Source organism: Sarcophilus harrisii, chromosome 5 (assembly GCF_902635505.1).
Source record: "Sarcophilus harrisii chromosome 5, mSarHar1.11, whole genome shotgun sequence".
NCBI lineage: Eukaryota > Metazoa > Chordata > Mammalia > Dasyuromorphia > Dasyuridae > Sarcophilus > Sarcophilus harrisii.
In genome coordinates this window covers 155464378-155471478 of record NC_045430.1, presented here as the reverse complement: position 1 = coordinate 155471478, position 7101 = coordinate 155464378, and the positions used below count along the sequence as shown (strand labels likewise).

At 35.0% G+C, this 7101-nt stretch overlaps 1 pseudogene; it reads right to left on the bottom strand.

The window, feature by feature from the left end:
• Window positions 1–5600: 5600 nt before the first annotated feature.
• LOC111721110 lies at window positions 5601–5749 on the bottom strand (annotated as a pseudogene).
• Window positions 5750–7101: the final 1352 nt, after the last annotated feature.

Below are 7101 nucleotides of genomic sequence, written 5' to 3'. Positions count from 1 at the left end.
TTCTTTCTCCATTCAATTTTCTCAAAGATCCAACATACCTAATTTTTCTAATATTCTATTTAATTCTTTAATTTCTTTCTTATTTGTTGTGTGGTTTGATTTGTCTAATTCTGAGAGTGCAAGGTTGAGATCTCCTACTATTACAGTTTTGTTGTCTATTTCTTCTGAACTCTCTTAACTCTCCTTTAGGAAGTTGGAGTGCTCATACCACTTGGGCATATTTGTTTAATATTGATATTGCTTCGTTGTTTATGCTACTTTAGTAGGATGTAGTTTTCCTTCATCTCTTTAGATTAGATCAATTTTACTTTTGCTTGATCTGAGATAAGGATGGCTACTCCTTTTTTGACTTCACCTGAGCATAATATATTTTGCTCCAGCTTTACCTTTACTCTATATGTATCCCCTGCTTTAAATGTGTTTCTTGTAACCAAATATTGTAGGTGTTCTGACTTTTGTCCAGTCTGCTATCTGCTCTCTTTATGGGGAGTTCATCCATTCACATTTATGGTTAGAATTACTAAATCTGTATTTCTGCATCTCTAATAACTCTAGATTGTGCTTTACTTGTTCTTGCCTCCCCAACCCTTCTTTCCTTTTAAACTTATGTACCTCTTGTATCACGATACTTATCCTCTTTATAATCCCTCCTCCTCCCTTTGAGTCTTTGCCCCATCTTTCCTTATTATCTCTTATTCTTTTCCTTTTCCTCTCCCCTGTTTTTAATGAGGCGAGAGAGAATTTTCTCTAAAACAAATGTCAATTATTTTTCTTGAGCCAACTCTGATGAGAGTAAGATTCTGCACAATGTTCCTCCCCCTCTAAATTCCTCAAATATGATAAGTTTCCTAGGCTCTTTGTGGGCGTGGTTTCCCTCTTTTTATCCCTCCTTCCCACCTTATTCTGCCATCATCCCTTTTCCATATCTACTTCCCTTTTTTATGTTATATCAGTACAATTAAATTTTACATGTATTTTTTTTTTTTTATATCCACAATAGAAATACAATTCTCAAGAGTTATTTTTACCTTTTCTGCATCTCTTGAGTTCTATTCTTGGAGATCAAATTTTTTGTTTAATTCTGGTTTTTTCTTCAGAAACAAATGGAATTCATTTTTTCATTAAATGACCATCTTCTTCCCTGGAAGAAAATGCTCAGCTTAGCTGGGTAGTTTATTCTTGGCTGCTATCCCAAGTTCTTGTGCCTTTCGGAATATCATATTCCAGGCCCTTCTTTCCTTTAATGTAGAGGCAGCCAGATCTTGGTGATCCTTATTGTGGCGCCTCGGTATTTAAATGGTTTGTTTTTGGCTGCTTGTAAAATTTTTTCCTTCATCTGATAGTTCTGAAATTTTGCCACAATATTCCTTGGGGTTTTATTTTAGGGTTTCTTTCAGAAGGTGTTCGATGAATTCTTTCAATGCCTATTTTACCTTCTGATTCTATTACATCTGGGCAGTTCTCTTTGATTATTTCTTGTAAAATAGTATCTTGGCTCTTTTTTTCATCATAGTTTTCGGAAAGTCCAATAATCCTCAGATTATCTCCCCTAGATCTATTTTCCAAGTCTGTCGTTTTTGCAAGTAGATAATTCATGGTTTTTCCAGTTTGTCATTTTTTTGTTTTTGCTTGACTGATTCTTGCTGTCTCAATGCATCATTAGTTTCAATTTGTTCAGTTCTAATTTTTAAAGAATTATTTTCTTCATTAGCTTTTTTTACTTCTTTCTTATATGTCCAATTGAGTTTTGAATGTATTGTTTTGGTCTGTGGAATTTTTTCCATTTCACTAATTTTTTTTTTAGTGAATTATTTTCTTTTCCAATTCACATATCCTACTTTCTTGCGTGTTCTTTGTCTTTCCAATTCACGGATCCTACTTTCTTGTAGAGTTCTTTGTCTTTTCCAATTCACAAATCCTACTTTCTAGTGAATTCTTATATTTTTCCAATTCACAATTCTTACTTTCCTGAGATTTTTTACTTTTTCCAACTTCGTATTTCAGGAAGTGTTGCTTGTCTCTTGTAAGGCTTCTCTTTCCTTTCCCATTTATCTTCTAACTCTCTTTGAGACTTTTAATGGTCTCTTCTATGAGAGCATTATGTAAAGGAGGACAGTCTGATGCATTTTTTGCTGTTTGAGGTCTCTTCAGGTTTGCTGACCTGCTCTTTTTCTGCATAGAAGCTGTTGATCGTTCTTTTCATCTTTTATTCATGTTTTAAAGCCTTTAGGGTAGGTCTCTAGGCAGGGGTTACTAGCTTCCTCTGCAGAGCAGGAAAGATTTAAACCGATTTCTGGCTCAGAGGTATGGGAGTGCTCTGAGTGAGAGTTTTCCCTTCCCCCAACAGGAAGTGGATTTAGCACTGGCCGAGCTATCAAACTGCTTAGTAGGGCTGAGTGGATTAGAGATTGCCCTAGGCTAGAGACTAAGGGGTGAAGTGTCACTGCCCCAGGCCGGAGCCTGTTGTGGGACTGTGAGTATTAGCAACTGACTGCAGACCACAGACCGCCCGAACTCTGCCCCAGTGTCTCTGCCCAATGCAAATCGGCCCTGAAAACCTCCTATGGCCCCAAGCCGAGCTCCCACTAGAGCAGATTGGAGGCTAACCTGGCTGTGTCCTCCTGCTGTGCAGGATCACAACTGCCCCAAGGAGATAGTCCCTGTACTGTGGGTTGGGGCTGCGTGCTTGTGCTGAGATCTGTGCTTTCACCCTCGGTTTGAGACTCTCCTCGGAACCTAATTCTCTTCCCGCCTGTGCCGATCTCCCCTGGCCCTCGGAACCAACCTTTTGGAGACTGCAGATTTTCTTCGCCTGGTGAGTTGTTCTACTTCTTATCTTTACGAATTGTAGCAGTCAAGACTATTTTTGAGGCTCGATATAATATTGATAAAGAGGGTAAGAGAAGAGCTTAGAAAGTCGCATGTGTCTTCTCCGCCATCTTGGCTCCGCCCCCCTGCTGGTCATTTCTTACAGAACAATAATATTCCATAATATTCATATAACACAATTTATTCAGCCATTCTCCAATTGATGGGCATCCACTCAGTTTCCAGTTTCTGGCCACTATAATAAAGACTGCCACAAACATTCTTGTACATATAGGCCTCTTTCCCTTCTTTAAAATCTCTTTGGGATATAAGCCCAGTAGTAACACTGCTGGGTCAAAGGATATGCACAGTTTGGTAGCTTTTAAAAAAATTAATGTTTTCTACTGGTCATCCTGCCATCTAGGGGAAGGGGTGGAGGGTAAGAGGTGAAAAATTGGAACAAGAGGTTTGGCAATTGTTAACGCTGTAAAGTTACCCATGCATTTAACCTGTAAATAAAAGGCTATTAAATAAAAAAAAAATAATGTTTTAAAGTCATTTAAACCAATGCCTTGCCTTAAGCATGAACATTTTTGATATAGGATCTTCAGACCTCTATTTGAAGATGTATAAAATTCAGAAATCCTTCAAGGCACTCAGTTCCAACTTTTAAATGCTCTAATCTGGAAGAAGTCCAATCTTATATACATCTGCTTACCTTTTATATTATATATATATATGTATTGTATATTGTAGGTTATTGTGGGTCTCAAGCAATGGATCTTTTCCTCTCTGCCAATATTTCAGAGAAGATGGTACCTATTGTTCCCCTATATCGCAGTCTTCCTACATGGATATGTATTTACACATATAATATACTTTTAGTAGCTCTGTGTGTGTGTGTGTATGTATATATGTGTTTGTTATATGTCTATATATTCATACATGTATATATTGTATGTTCACATATACAGATATATCTATATATGTGTATATATATATTTATCCTCTGCTAAATTTACTCTCAGATATTCTTGGGAATATAAATCATATACACGTAGATTAGAAACATATAGGTATTAACAAATCATGGAGAAGTCTAAATGGAGTAAGATGCCCAATCAATATAACTTACGGCTGCCTCAAATTAGACCTCCTAGAAATTAGAATAAAGCTGCCTTGATAGGTGGTGTGTTCCTCAATACTGGAAGTCCTAAAGGGTAATGTAGAAAATCATTGTTCAAGAATGCTCATATTTCTGATAAGGGGATGGATTAGATGACTTCAACATCACTGTATGCTCTAAAATATAACTTGGTATACTTGCAAATACATTTAGAATTATGATTCTAAATGTATTTGCAAGTACACCAAATGTTATATTTGTACAATTCTAAATGTATTTGCAAGTTTACCAAGTATGGTGCTATCCAAACAGGAGACACATGCCCAAATAGAACACTCCATGGGGGGGGGGGGGGGCAACAGTCAAGGGCAGACATTTTGAAAGAGGAACAATAGTTTTGAAAGGTAGAATGTTGGTTTGGTACAGACCAGCCTATTACTTATACCCCTGATATTTTACTTTGAAGTATTATTAGTAAAAGGAGAGTGCTAGCTCCTTTGGGAAAGTCCTCATACTATGGATCTTAGATCCATAGTAGAGTATCCAGTAAAGTTATAACAGTTTCTAATGCTGCCACAAGTGAGAAAGAAAACTAATGCAGAAAACGGAAACTCAAGGACTGAAGAGCACTAAGGACACTGCGAGGCATCTTATTATTTTTTTTTTATTATTGTCTATGTACTAGATAAGAAGAGGAACCCTAAATTTCTATGGAACTCTGAATGAGCTCGAAATTAATCATGCCATGACTTAGCCATGGGCTGGTAAGAAAACCAGTGCCTGATAAGAAAGGGCTTCTCTGCCTCAGAGAACTGTATTTGTAGATTAAATGAGAGCTTCAACTTGTGATCTGTATGCCTAGAGCTTTTAACTTAATCTGTTTATATTTATTGGCCAGTATATAATACTTATGGGTGTGTATGTATACATGCATGACATCTTATATAGACAGATATAGATATATGTATATATGTGTGTACATACATAAATATATAAATAAATTCACAAAAATAGATAGTTTATCTTCATCACATGAATAGTGAGTTTAATGAAGCATTTTTCACAATATAAACTTTTAAACACAATATAAACAATATAAATATGAAACATATAAATATAAGTAATGATTGGCTATTATTAAGGTTAGCTTGTTAATAGTCTTAATTCCCCAAGAATCTCTGTTGAGGCCATGCATAAGTTTGTGCCTATAGATTAAATTCATAGCAATCTCTATCACTGAGAAAAATAAGAAATTATTTGATTATGCTTTTCTTTTTCATTTTATTCTGGATAATACTTGTTTAAAGCCTTCTATCTTATCTTAATACTCTCAAGTGAGAATGCCAGTAATGAAGAAAAAAATAAAATTTTTCATTTAAATTAACACTTATCTGGGGCATTAGCAGTATCAACAAAAACATGTCACAAATTTCCCAATTATAATTTCTTACATTATATTAGCCAATATTTTTTTAGCTATTTGGCACCACCTCAACTTCCCCTTTACAAAAAAAAGCTTGTGTCAGATAATACATGCAACAATTTTAGACATATAATTGATTCATTCAAAAAGAGACACAATGTTTATGTGGACTTTAATGAAGATTTCTAAATAACTAAATTGATGCTGTAATATAACTACCTGAGAAGTAACATGTAACATGGCATGATGAATAGGGATACTTACAAAAACTATCACAAATTATGCAGTAAAGATTCCTGCATTTGGGGAAATCGCAGGGGAATGTAATGGATATGTCTTACCCTGGGGAAACCACTTTCATGATTATGGAATCACCCTTGCCAGGTATGTTCTAAGTTTCCATCTGACACATGCTAGTTCAGTGTCACAGACAAATTTCTATCACTAGAAGTTGTAGATAAGTAGCTGTTTCACATTGATGGAATGGATTTTCACCCGGAGACTTTTCTACATTGATAAAATCATAGATTCATACCACTCTCTATATTTCCCCTCCCAAATACATTTCCTGAGGGGAAAAAAGGAAGCTAGTTGAACTTTTTTCCTCCTTATTCCTGGGGAAAAGAAGCTTGATAAATCAGCTGCAAAGATCATTTAGTAATTGTAGTGCCTTTTTCTTCAGACTTTTACAAATTGCATAAAACTATAGTAGTTCAAAAACATTTTACTTGATGTAGCTGAATAAAATATTTTAGATTTATTTTTTTAATCATGACATTTATTATTAAGCAGACATGCAACATTTATCAATTGCTTAAGGACCTATTTCAAACATGATATAAATATTATTCTTTTATTTATGGACTATGTCTCTGCCAAAGCTATTACTAGAGGTGAGAGGCATTATTTTGCATCAAATGTTAATTAGTGTAACTTTAGATTTCACAGATTGTCCAGTCTGCCATTGATCAGGGTCTTATGAAGCTAGGTCACTATTAGGTAATGATATTTAGAGAGAGAGGAGAGAGTACTGCCAAGGTGCCATGTTCACTGGGTTTCCAAGGGGGACATTAAGAGGCTAATGTTCTTGTTGGAGGAATATACATGGTAATAAACAGTTTTGTGGGTGATTAAACTCTGAAGTATGCTGAGCCTTCCAATTACTGGCAAATGCCTTTATTGCCAAGATGTTTCAGTGCCATTATAATTTCTATTTGTATATTAGTTTTTATGATATATCGCTTTCAAATTTTATTATTATTATTATTAACTTTATAATGACCAATAAGCAAATGATTTTTTCTTTTAAAAGATATCACCTCAAGTTGAATTTGAAATATGATATAAAAATGACAGTCAATATTATCTGACACCCAAAATAACTTTTCTGTTTCTTCAAACCAGTTCTCTACCCCTGAGAAACTAGGTGAAAGGGAATAGTGGCATTTAATTCACAACAAATATGCCTTTGGGTAGAGATAGCTTCAGAATATAGCTAAACAGTTCTCCAAACAGAATTCATTTTATACATAGAAAAGTTATACTCTACATCTACAGGCTTTTCAATCCAGGCTTTCAATAGAAAGACTATCCAGCCAACCCCAGTGACTTCTGAAGTAAGGCACTTCACAATCTTTCAGTTATATCAAAATTATTCTATCACATTTTATGAAATATCATTGCAAAAGAAAAGGAACTAAGAAAATGAAACATTTTTCCCTTCTCTAGACATGTGCTATGAATG